This window comes from Oncorhynchus keta, chromosome 12 (assembly GCF_023373465.1).
Source record: "Oncorhynchus keta strain PuntledgeMale-10-30-2019 chromosome 12, Oket_V2, whole genome shotgun sequence".
Lineage (NCBI taxonomy): Eukaryota > Metazoa > Chordata > Actinopteri > Salmoniformes > Salmonidae > Oncorhynchus > Oncorhynchus keta.
The window spans coordinates 40,892,864-40,906,417 of NC_068432.1; the positions used below are offsets into that span (position 1 = coordinate 40,892,864).

Consider the following 13,554-nt stretch of genomic DNA (forward strand, 5'->3'; position numbering starts at 1 on the left):
AGCAACAATCTAGCAATGCATGTAATTGTCATCTAAAGGATTGGCAAATAGTTGTCAAAGTTATTAAAGGTACAGTTGAAGTTGGAAGTTTACATACACCTTAGCAAATACATTTAAACTCAGTTTTTCACCATTTCTGACATTTAATCCTAGTAAAAATTCTGTTTTAGGTCAGTTAGGATCACCACTTTATTTTAAGAATATGGGTCAGAAGTTTACATACACTCAATTAGTATTTGGTAGCATTGCCTTTAAATTGTTTAACTTTGGTGAAATGTTTCGGGTAGCCTTCCACAAGCTCCCCACAATAAATTGGGTTTTTGGCCCATTTTGGCCCATTCCTCCTGACAGCTAGTGTAACTGAGTCAGGTTTGTAGGCCTCCTTGCTCACACATGCTTTTTCAGTTCTGCCCACAAATGGTCTATAGAATTGAGGTCAGGGCCTTGTGATGGCCACTCCAATAACTTGACTATGTTGTCCTTAAGCCATTTTGCCTCAACTTTGGAAGTATGCTTGTGGTCAATGTCCATTTGGAAGACCCATTTGCGACCAAGCTTAACTTCATGACTGATGTCTTGAGATGTTGCTTCAATATATCTACATAATTTTCCATCCTCATGATGCCATCTATTTTGTTAAGTGCACCAGTCCCTCCTGCAGCAAAGCACCCCAAAGACATGTTGCCATCCCCGTGCTTCATGGTTGGGATGGTGTTCTTCGGCTTGCACGCCCTTTTCCTTCAAACATAACGATGGTCATTATAGCCAAACAGTTCTATTTTTGTTTCATCAGACCAGAGGACATTTCTCCAAAAACTGTCTTTTTTTGTCCCCATAAACTGGCTTTTTTATGGCGGTTTTGGAGCAGTGGCCTTTCAGGTTATGTCGATATTGGACTCGTTTTACTGTTACTGTGGATATAGATACTTTTGTACCTGTTTCCTCCAGCATCTTCACAAGGTCATTTGCTGTTGTTCTTGGATTGATTTGCACTTTTCCCACCAAAGTACATTAATCTCTAGGGGACAGAATGTGTCTCCTTCCTGAGCAGTATGAATGCTGCATGGTCCCATGGTGTTTATACTTACTTGTACAGATGCATGTGATACCTTCAGGCATTTGGAAATTTCCCCCAATGATGAACCAGACTTGTGGAAGTCTGCAATTTTTTTCTGTCTTGACTGATTTGTTTTGATTTTCCCATGATATCAAGTCTCTTTACACTGAGTTTTAAATACATCAAATTGACTCAAATGATGTCGATTAGTCTATCAGAAGCTTCTAAAGCCATTATATTATTTTCTGGAATTTTCCAAGCTGTTTAAAGCCACACTTATTTTAATTTTACCAGGCAAGTCAGTTAAGAACACCTAGGAACCTAGGCCTAGGAACAGTGGGTTGACTGCCTGTTCAGGGGCAGAATGACAGATTTGTACCTTGTCAGCTCGGGGATTTGAACTAGTCCAACACTCTAACCAATAGGCTATCCTGCCGCCCGTTTGTACACCTCTGACCTACTGGAGTTGTGATACAGTGAATTATAAGTTAAATAATCTGACTGTAAACAATTGCTGGAAAAATGACTTGTGTCATGCACAAAGTAGATGTCCTAACCGACTTGCCAAAACTATAACAAGAAATTTGTGGAGTGGTTGAATAACAAGTTTTAATGACTCCAACCTAAGTTTTTTTTAAATTTCAATTTTAATTTTTTTTATATAGCCCTTCGTACATCAGCTGATATCTCAAAGTGCTGTACAGAAACCCAGCCTAAAACCCCAAACAGCAAGCAATGCAGGTGTAGAAGCACGGTGGCTAGGAAAAACTCCCTAGTGTATGTAAACTTCCGACTTCAACTGTATGTAATGTTTATACAGTGTCTTCAGAAAGTATTCACACCCCTTGACTTTTTCCAGAATTTATTGTGTTAGTGGGAATTTAAAATGTATTACCCCATAATGTCAACGTGGAATTATGATTTTAGACATTTGTACAAATGAATTAAAAATGAGAAGAGAGTGAATAAGTATTCAAGCCCTTTGTTATGGCAAGCCTAAATCCGTTCAGGAGTAAACGTGTGCTAAACAAGACACATAAGTTGCATGGACTCACTCTGTGTGCAATAATAGTGTTTAAAAATATTTTTCAATGACTACCTCGTCTCTGTACACCAAACATACAATGATCTGTAAGGTCCCTCAGTCGAGCAGTGAATTTCAAACACAGATTTAACCACAATGACCAGGGAGGTTTTCCAATGCCTCACAAAGAAGGGCACCTATTGGTAGATGATTTTAAAAAAGCAGACATTGACTATCCCTTTGAACATGGGGAAGTTATTAATTACACTTTGGATGGTGTATCGATACACCCAGTCACTACAAAGACACAGGCATCCATCCTATCTCCGTTGCCAGAGAGGAAGGAAACTGGTCTGGGATTTCACCATTAGGCCTCTGGTGACAGAGTGAAAAGAATGAAACCTGTACAGAATAACAATATTACAAAACTTGCATCCTGTTTGCAATAAGGCACTAAAGTAAAAATATGGCAAAGAAATTAACTTTGTCCTGATTACAAATAGTTATGTTTGAGGCAAATCCAACACATCAGTAAGTACCACTCTTCAAATTTTCAAGCATAGTAGTGGTTGCATCATGTTATGGGTGTTATTGTCATTTGCGAGGACTAGGGTGTTTTCTGGGATAAAAAGAAATGGAAAAGACCTATGTACAGGCAAAATGCTAGAGGAAAACTTGGTTCTGTCTGCTTTCCAACAGACACTGAGACAATAACCAAATGCACCTTTCAGCAGGATGAGGAAGAGCTCAGTTTGTTGTTTTGGAAAGTTTTGAAAGTTTCTTGAAAAGTTTTTTAGTTGCTAGCTACCTTTTTGAGTTTGGATCCCGCGATTCGCTTGGCATCAGTTTCTGTGACTGCTACTATCTGTCCCGTGATCCTGCCAACCAAGGCTGGGTCTTAGGAGTGTGTTTTGCATAGCAGCTAGCCTAGCTGCTAGCTAGCAGCCTATCAAGCTAGCAGGGTTTTCTTCAGGGCTCGTACACAGCCTGCAAACCGGTTAGCCTTTGTAGCTGGGACCGCAGATAGTCCCGGGCTTGTGGCTGTCTAGACCCCTGCTGTTTGTTGTTGTATGGAACTGCGAAGGGTAACAGAGTAGCCTTGCTAACATGACCAAGACCAAAGCCGGTGGGAGTACCGTTGAGGACAGTGTTGTCTGTCTATCACAGGTGAAGGATATTTTAAGCTAACCTGAAGAACAGTTTGCAGTTCTCACTGGGTCAGCTCGGTGAGTTTAAACAGGAGGACGACAAGATGACAGCAATCTGCAAGTCATTGAGAGAGGACCTTAGTTCTGTATGTGAATCCATGATAACAATGATAGAGAAATCTGATCATCTCGAGGGACAATCAAGGCGAAAAAACATGGTTGTGGACGGAATTGCAGAGTTTCCACATGAGACCTGGATGGAGTCTGAGGATAAAGTGAGGGAAATGATCTCGGAGAAACTGAAGATGGATCACAGGAAGATTGTGATGGAGCGTGCCCTCAGAACTGGAAAACCCACCACCGGCCCAGGTGACAGGCCCAGGGCAGTTCAAGGACGAGGTAGCTGTTCTGGACAGGAAATAACTTATCCCAGCCTGGAAGGGATGAGAGAGCCAAGCATATGGGTTTTTAGCTTCAAGCCCGCAGCACACACACCAACTGATTTAATGGACTTCTGAATGTATATATTTTTTTCTTGCTATGTTTTCCATGTTATGTCTATCTCTGATAAGCTACCCAGGAAAGGGTAGCCCATATTAATATATGTAGCCTTAAAAATAAGGTTCACGCAATCAATAACTTACTAACATCAGATAACATGATCAATTTCTGAGACTCACTTAGATAATTCATTTGATCTGACTGGTTGACTTACTGCAAATGGAGAAATTATGTGATTAAACTCAACAAAAAGAAGAATAAACTGTATTATGAAGCCAAGATCAATGATTTTTCTGTGCAGTCTTTAACCTGGCTTTTCAACCTCTGCCATATTGTGGATTCAGGCTATCTATCTAATAGAACGTAGAGGGTTTTCTTTAATGGTAGCTTCTCTAATGTCAAACATGTAAAGTGTGGTGTACCGCAGGGCAGCTCTCTAGGCCCACTACTCTTTTCTATTTTTACCAATGACCTGCCATTGGCATTAAACAAAGCATGTGTGTCCATGTATGCTAATGATTCAACCATATACACATCAGCAACCACAGCTAATGAAGTCACTGAAACCCTTAACAAAGAGTAGCAGTCTGTTTTGGAATGAGTGGCCAGTAATAAACTAAAACTAAGAGCATTGTATTTGGTACAAATCATTCCCTAAGTTCTAGACCTCATATGAATCTGGTAATGAATGGTGTTGCTGTTGAACAAGTTGAGGAGACTAAATTACTTCATGTTATCATAGATTGTAAATTGTCATGGTCAAAACCTATAGATTCAATGGTTTTAAAGATAGAGAGAGGTCTGTCCGTAATAAAGAGATGCTCTGCTTATTTGACATCACATTCCAGAAAGCAAGTCCTGCAGGCTATAGTTTTTTTCTTATCTTGATTATTGTCCAGTTGTGTGGTCGAGTGCTGCAAGGAAAGACCTAGTTAAGCTGCAGCTGGCCCAGAACAGAGCGGCACATCTAGCTCTTCATTGTAATTAGAGGGCTTATATAAATAATATGCATGGCAGTCTCTCTTGGCTAAGAGGTGAGGGGAGACTGACTGCATCACTTCTTTTTATAAAAAAATTAATGTGTTGAAAATCCCAATTTCTTTGCATAGTCAACTTACACACAGCTCTGACACACACACCCACCAGACATGCCACCAGGAGTCTTTTCACAGTCCCCAAATCTAGAACAATTTCAAGAAAGTGTACAGGATTATATAGAGCCATCATTGCATGAAACTCCCTTCCATCTCATGTCGCTTAAATGAACAGCAAACCTGGTTAAAAAAACAGATAAAGCAACACCTCACAATGCCTCTCCTCTATTTGATCTAGATAGTTTGTGTGTATGCATTGATATGTAGGCTACGTGTGCCATTTTAAAAATTGATGTAGAGCTGTCCTTGAGCTGTTCTTGTCTATACATGTTCTGTATTATGTCATATTTGATGTTTTGTGTGGACCCCAGGAAGAGTAGCTTCTGCTTTCGCAACAGCTAATGGGGATCCTAATAAAATACAAAATACCAAACCTAGAACACTAGGCCAAATACACACTGGGGTTGCTTACCAAGACGACATTTAATGTTCCTGGGCCTAGTGTCAGCTTTGACTTGAATCAGCTTGTGAAACGATTGAAAGACTTGCCAATGGTTGTCTAGCAATGATCAACAACTGACAGAGCTTGAAGAATCTTTTCAAGAATAATGTGGAAATATTGTACAATCCAGGTGTGTAAAACGCTTTGAGATTTACCCCGAAAGACACCCAGCTGTAATAGCTGCCAAAGGTGATTCTAACACATATTGACTCAGGGGATTGAATACTTATGTAATCAAGATATGTTTTATTTTTCTTAAATGTTTTACAAATGTTATAATTTTCCTTCCACTTTGACATTAGAGTATTTTGTCTAGATCGTTGACAAAAAAAATGTATTTTTATCCCACTTTGTAATGTAGAAAAAGTCAAGGTGTGTGAATACTTCCTGAAGGCACTGTATATATATACTGTCCATTTCCATTTTTATTATACCCATAATTGTTATTTATGACCATGGTCCATTTGTAAAATCTTTAACTTCATAGCACTTTGCTGTAGAACTGTCAACACTTTCAAAGCATGAACAATAGATACAAATAATTCCCTCATCACTTTTGCTTGTGAGTCATAGTGGCCAAATTAACATATTGTCCTCATTTGAGATACTCTGTGGATTTCATAAGAGCAATGTGGACGTCACCTACTACCGAAACAGTCTATAGACAATGACACTGTGAGACACCAGCAACAGCACATGTTTATGATTTCATAGCAGATTATAACAGATACATTTTGGTGGTCTGGTGACAGCATATATTGAGAGTATGTGGATTGGTGCATGTGATATTTTATTTGCTTTTGTTTACCCCTAACCTTCGGAGAGAGGGTGAGATATAGAAACATACAATAGGGCAGGCTGTGTTTCAATGAAGTACATTCAATATTATCATATAGTATCGTAATATGAGGTGTGCTGCTTGAGGCTTAGGACTACAGTCTAAACCAAAAGGTGCATTATTGATCGTTCCCTTGCACTGCATAATATGTCTCTGTCTCTGCTGCAGGATCTATACGAGCCCCATTACGTATTCATAATGAATTGTATTATACAAGGCAGTCTGATAGCATCTGGACAACAGCTGTGCTTAAGGATCTGCCACTGAGCCCTAATCAGGGATATGGAATAGAGAGGGAGGGAATCTAATGCATAGGATCAGGGGAAATTAGAGCCATCTACAGAAGACCCATATGGAGCTGCTGCTGCTTCCCATGCTGTCGAAATGGGATGAAGCCGTCCTGCTGTCTGTTGTGAGCAGAGAGATGGTGCCCTGTGGAGTTAGAATTCATTAATGTTGGTAATTAATTTATCTGACAGGAAATAGGTGATATAGGGCTATATTTTAACAAACCTAACGCAATGGCAAATTTAAGCGCTGGCAGTAGCGCTATAGATTTGGGGAGTGTCAGAAATATTTTTAGCTATTTTCACAATCAGAATTATCGGCCTAGTTGCTGGCAGCACGAAAGGGCTGAGCTTTGACGAATGAACAAGTTGTGGGTGTGTCGAGGCTTGGCCCCTTCACTGGCCAATCAGAAAGTGCTTCATGGCTAAATATATGGTTCCTTTACGGTCTTTTATGTATTGCCTTGGAATCAACTCCATTTCCAATGTTAGTCCTTTATAGTTTGTTAAACAGCTTACAGAAACAAAATAAAACCATGTAGACTATCTTTGCTGAATATGTTAATTTGAACATGTCTTCAATAGCATTCACACTGATATAGGGACTAGCGCTACTGTAAATTACAATATGGATGAGCATGGACATCCATGTCAATAATCAAGATTTCATTCATTATTGATGAGGCCTAAAAAGAGATCAAATCATTTTAATCAAATTCTTAACAAAAAAAAACATTTTAAATAGGCTGTCTAAATACACTTACAGGTACCACCATTTCTTCCTGTGGGCATATACAATTAAATATGTTTTACAGACATCCAAACTTTTCACAGTTGCTGAACAAAGATCCAATAGAAAGGGAGAATGTCCACTCACCGTTATACTGCTCCCAAATATGTTTTATATACAAATTGGAACCATCTTACAGATCGCATTCACACTTCTCTAGAAGTTGCATTGCATGCGTGCCACAGACATTCTCACCATAAAACCAGAACAGTGAAAGATTCTAATAAGTTTGGTTTTAATCATATGAAACAAAAAACAAGCTGTTTTGTTTTTTCAACAACAATAAATACATGTAAAATGTAATGACAAAATCATCAGCATAAAAAAAGATGCATGCATTGCTGTTGAACCAGCCTTCGGTATAGTAGGCCTAGGGTAAGGGTAGCCTACTGTAAAACTGTTACAGGAAAATAACTTCTAAATACAAGGTTGACCGATATTCACAGAGGTTCTCATCTTTCCTTTCATGGTGGCATGAACACATGTAGGGGGTTTTAAGCACCTCCAACGCATTGTAATGAACACCAGGGGAGACAGAGAGCTGGTTTCAAGCGCAGGGTGCAGCAGGTGTTTATTTGCAAAGGACCACAGGGGCAGGCAGAAGGTCATACACAGGGGTCCAAAAGGGTAACAGTACAGGCAAGGAAAAGGCTAGTAACGTAGTCCGGGAGATCAGGCAATAGGTAGAGAACAGGAAATCCGATTGGCAAAAGTACAGGCAGGCAAAAGGTGTCGTTAGTGAGGCAGGCAAAAACTATCATACATGGGAGGAGTAATTCACAGGAAACCCAGCGTTCTGAAAGCAATGTGTCACAAAACAAACAATACCTCACAGTGATGAGGTGCAAAGAACTGAACTAAATAGTGTGTGATAATGACATTCAGGTGTGTGAACAGGTGATTAGAATTCAGGTGATTGGGATCTGGAGAGTGAGCTGCGCTCAGTGGATCTACATGATTGAGGGTGTGAGTTGGAAGCAGATGTTACAAGAATTGCTAAAATAATGTAGGCCTGCCTACAATACATAGAGTAGATAAAATGGAATGTCAGCTCACTGTTTTAATCCTCTCAAACTTGATATTTTAATAATGCTTTGGTGATTAAGATTTATTTCCAAGTGGTCTCAGGAGCCAAACCCTTTATTGACGGTCTTGACTAGCCTACTTGATTACATTGGGCAGGACAAAAAGAAAACATACTTAATTGAGAGTAGGGGAGACTATGAGTGTTTTATGTTTATAAATACGAAATATACAGGCCCCATATCACATATTGTTCCATGCGCATATGGGCAGTGTGCGTCACGGCTGAATAGGCTGTTTCCACTGTCAAAATTCATGCCATAACCAACTATGTTACCGCTAAAACCAGCATTTGGTTGTTCTTAAATATCCCTACAAGCGCTGCCTGAAAATAGCACTTTGGATCATGTTTTTAAGGACACGCCTCAAATATTTCCACACCCCTGTAAATTGCCAAACCTGGCGTTAGGGCTGGAAAATGCCGGTGCACCAGTTTTTACATTTTTATTTAACCTTTATTTAACTAGGCAAGTCAGTTAATAACAAATTCTTATTTACAATGACGACCTACCAAAAGGCAAAAGGCCTCCTGCGGGGACAGAGGCTGGGATTAAACATACATATAAATACAAATATAGGACAAAACACACATCACGACAATAGAGACCTAAGACAACAACATAGCATGGCAGCAACAACACAGCATGGTAGCAACACAAAATGGCAGCAGCACAACATGGTAGTAGCATAAAACAGGATGCAAACATTATTGGGCACAGACAACAGCACACAGGGGAAAAAGATAGAGACAACAATATATCACGCAAAGCAGCCACAACTGTCAGTAAGAGTGTTCATGATTGAGTCTTTGAATGAAGAGATTGATAAAACTGTCCAGTTTGAGTGTTTGTTGCAGCTCGTTCCATTCGCTAGCTGCGGCGGACTGAAAAGACGAGCGACCCAGGGATGTGTGTGCTTTGAGGACCAGAATATGACTGGCAGAACGGGTGTTGTATGTGGAGGATGAAGGCTGCAGAAGATATCTCAGATAGGGGGGAGTGAGGCCTAAGAAGGTATTATAAACAAGCATCAACCAGTGGGTCTTGCGACGGGTATACATAGATGACCAGTTTACAGAAGAGTATAGAGTACAGTAATGTGATGTGTCCTATGAGGAGCATTGGTGGAAAATCTGATGGACGAATGGTAAAGAACATCTAGCCGTTCGAGAGCACCCTTACCTACCGATCTATAAATTACATCTCCGTAATCTAGCATGGGTAGGATGGTCATCTGAATCAGGGTAAGTTTGGCTACTGGGGTGAAAGAGGAGCGATTACGATAGAGGAAACCAAGTCTAGATTTAACTTTAGCTTGCAGCTTTGATATGTGTTGAGAGACGGACAGTGTACCGTCTTGCCATACTTCCAAATACTTGTATGAGGTGACTACCTCATGCTCTAAACCATCAGAGGTAGTAATCACACCTGTGGGGAGAGGGGCATTCTTCTTACCAAACCACATGACCTTTGTTTTGGAGGTCATGTGGTTTGGTAAGAAGAATGCCCCTCTCCCCACAGGTGAGACGAAATTGCAAAGTAACGTGCATGTGACACTAGCGCCTCCTTAACGCCAGCCGAAAAAAGAGCCCATTGCATTATACTTAAAGTTGAATATAGGCTATCCCTGTTGGCTCAGATGGGTTTAGCCTACAGGAGTTAACAGTACCAAAAACCATATTGTTACTATAGGGGGTCTTACACTTTCTAAGGTGAGGCCGATGTGTTTGATCAGACTAACTATATGCCTGCAAGCTTGACAAGTGACAAAATATATCTTAGCGCTGGCGAGTTCAATGTTGAACATATACAGTTTAAGTCAGAAGTTTACATACACTTTGGTTGGAGTCATTAAAACTCGATTTTCAACCACTCCACAAATTTCTTGTTAACAAACTACAGTTTCGGCAAGTCGGTTAGGACAAATAATTTGTGCATGACACAAGTAATTTTCCAACAATTGTTTACAGACAGATTATTTCACTTATAATTCATTGTATCACAATTCCAGTGGGTCAGAAGTTTACATACACTAAGTTGACTGTGCCTTTAAACAGCTTGGAAAATTCCAGAAAATAATGTCATGGCTTTAGAAGCTTCTGATAGGCTAATTGACATAATTTGAATCAATTGGAGAAGTCGCTCTGGATAAGAGCGTCTGCTAAATGACTTAAATGTAAATGTAAATGTACCTGTGGATGTATTTCAAGGCCTACCTTCAAACTCAGGGCCTCTTTGCTTGACATCATGGGAAAATCAAAAAATTCAGCCAAGACCTCAGAAAAAAATTGTAGACCTCCACAAGTCTGGTTCATCCTTGGGAGCAATTTCCAAACGCCTGAAGATAGCACGTTCATCTGTTCAAACAATAGCACGCAAGCATAAACACCATGGGACCACGCAGCCGTCATACCTGTCACGTTCTGACCTTAGTTCCTTTGTGATGTCTTTGTTTTAGTATGGTCAGGTCGTGAGTTAGGTGGGCAGTCTATGTTCTTTGTTCTATGATTTGGTATTTCTGTGTTTGGCCTGGTATGTTTCTCAATCAGAGGCAGCTGTCAATCATTGTCCCTGATTGAGAACCATACATAGGCAGCCCTTTTTTTACCCTTGAGTTGTGGGTGATTATATTTTCTGTTCTGTGTTTTGCTTCACCATTCAGGACTGTTCGTTTTGTCAGTTTTATTTTTTTGTTCAGTGTTCAGTATTCGTATTAAAACGATATGGACACTTACCACGCTGTGCATTGGTTCTCCTCTTCTTCCACCTACGACGAGCGTTACAGAATCACCCACCACCAAAGGACCAAGCAGCGTGGTACGGAGCAGCGCTATCTGGAGGAGGTGACAACATGGGACGAGATAGAAAGGTGGTCGGTCGACCCAGGGAGAGTGCCGGAGCCCGCCTGGGATTCTCTGGAACAGTGCGAGGAGGGATATCCTGGAGAATAGAGTTGGCATGGCGGTCAAGGAAGCCCGAGCCCGTCTGTCCTGAGCTGCCGGAGTCGCCCGTCTGTCCTGAGCTGCCGGAGTCGCCCGTCTGTCCTGAGCTGCCGGAGTCGCCCGTCTGTCCTGAGCTGCCGGAGTCGCCCGTCTGTCCTGAGCTGCCGGAGTCGCCCGTCTGTCCTGAGCTGCCGGAGTCGCCCGTCTGTCCTGAGCTGCCGGAGTCGCCCGTCTGTCCTGAGCTGCCGGAGTCTCCCGTCTGTCCTGAGCTGCCGGAGTCTCCCGTCTGTCCTGAGCTGCCGGAGTCTCCCGTCTGTCCTGAGCTGCCGGAGTCTCCCGTCTGTCCTGAGCTGCCGGAGTCTCCCGTCTGTCCTGAGCTGCCGGAGTCGCCCGTCTGTCCTGAGCTGCCGGAGTCGCCCGTCTGTCCTGAGCTGCCGGAGTCGCCCGTCTGTCCTGAGCTGCCGGAGTCGCCCGTCTGTCCTGAGCTGCCGGAGCCGCCCGTCTGTCCTGAGCTGCCGGAGCCGCCCGTCTGTCCTGAGCTGCCGGAGTCGCCCGTCTGTCCTGAGCTGCCGGAGTCGCCCGTCTGTCCTGAGCTGCCGGAGTCCCGTCTGTCCTGAGCTGCCGGAGTCTCCCGTCTGTCCTGAGCTGCCGGAGTCTCCCGTCTGTCCTGAGCTGCCGGAGTCTCCCGTCTGTCCTGAGCTGCCGGAGTCTCCCGTCTGTCCTGAGCTGCCGGAGTCTCCCGTCTGTCCTGAGCTGCCGGAGTCTCCCGTCTGTCCTGAGCTGCCGGAGTCTCCCGTCTGTCCTGAGCTGCCGGAGTCGCCCGTCTGTCCTGAGCTGCCGGAGTCGCCCGTCTGTCCTGAGCTGCCGGAGTCGCCCGTCTGTCCTGAGCTGCCGGAGTCGCCCGTCTGTCCTGAGCTGCCGGAGTCGCCCGTCTGTCCTGAGCTGCCGGAGTCGCCCGTCTGTCCTGAGCTGCCGGAGTCGCCCGTCTGTCCTGAGCTGCCGGAGTCGCCCGTCTGTCCTGAGCTGCCGGAGTCTCCCGTCTGTCCTGAGCTGCCGGAGTCGCCCGTCTGTCCTGAGCTGCCGGAGTCGCCCGTCTGTCCTGAGCTGCCGGAGTCGCCCGTCTGTCCTGAGCTGCCGGAGTCGCCCGTCTGTCCTGAGCTGCCGGAGTCGCCCGTCTGTCCTGAGCTGCCGGAGTCGCCCGTCTGTCCTGAGCTGCCGGAGTCGCCCGTCTGTCCTGAGCTGCCGGAGTCGCCCGTCTGTCCTGAGCTGCCGGAGTCGCCCGTCTGTCCTGAGCTGCCGGAGTCGCCCGTCTGTCCTGAGCTGCCGGAGTCTCCCGTCTGTCCTGAGCTGCCGGAGTCTCCCGTCTGTCCTGAGCTGCCGGAGTCGCCCGTCTGTCCTGAGCTGCCGGAGTCTCCCGTCTGTCCTGAGCTGCCGGAGTCTCCCGTCTGTCCTGAGCTGCCGGAGTCTCCCGTCTGTCCTGAGCTGCCGGAGTCGCCCGTCTGTCCTGAGCTGCCGTAGTCGCCCGTCTGTCCTGAGCTGCCGGAGTCTTCCGTCTGTCCTGAGCTGCCGGAGTCTTCCGTCTGTCCTGAGCTGCCGGAGTCTCCCGTCTGTCCTGAGCTGCCGGAGTCTCCCGTCTGTCCTGAGCTGCCGGAGTCGCCCGTCTGTCCTGAGCTGCCGGAGTCGCCCTTAACTTCGGTGCTGCCGGAGTCTCCCGCCTGTCCGGCGCTGCCGGAATCTCCCGCCTGTCCGGCGCTGCCGGAATCTCCCGTCCATTCGAAGCCCACTGCTAGGGTCCCAAGTCCGAGGTCGGCGGCGAGGGTCGCCGCTCTAAAGGTGCCACTGAGGTGGGAAAAGAAGCGGACAAAGACTATGGTAGTAGAGTGGGGTCCACGTTCCGCGCCAGAGCCGCCACCGCGCACAGACGCCCACCCAGACCTTCCCCTATAGGTTCAGGTTTTGTGGCCGGAGTCCGCACCTTTGGGGGAGGGGTACTGTCACGTTCTGACCTTAATTCCTTTGTGATGTCTTTGTTTTAGTATGGTCAGGGAGTGAGTTGGGTGGGCAGTCTATATTCTTTTTTCTATGATTTGGTATTTCTGTGTTTGGCCTGGTATGGTTCTCAATCAGAGGCAGCTGTCAATCGTTGTCCCTGATTGAGAACCATACTTAGCCAGCCTGTTTTCACCTTTTAGTTGTGGGTAATTATATTTTCTGTTCTGTGTTTTGCTTCACCGTTCAGGACTGTTCGTTTTGTCGTTTAATTGTTTTTGTTCAGTGTTCAGTATTCGT

The 13,554-nt window shown here is 44.4% G+C and overlaps 1 protein-coding gene and 1 long non-coding RNA gene across 2 annotated transcripts in view; one reads left to right on the forward strand and one right to left on the reverse strand.

Moving 5' to 3' along the window:
- The window catches only part of LOC118391495 (calcium/calmodulin-dependent protein kinase type IV-like), a 31,908-nt gene that overhangs the window by 732 nt on the left and 17,622 nt on the right, over positions 1–13,554 (forward strand). The gene's annotated exons all lie outside the window — the stretch shown is intronic.
- On the reverse strand, positions 8,366–11,372 carry LOC127906373 (uncharacterized). The gene is made up of 2 exons (XR_008061068.1): positions 10,540–11,372; positions 8,366–9,329 (listed from the first exon to the last, which is right to left on the reverse strand). It is a non-coding gene; the product is annotated as an uncharacterized LOC127906373 (long non-coding RNA).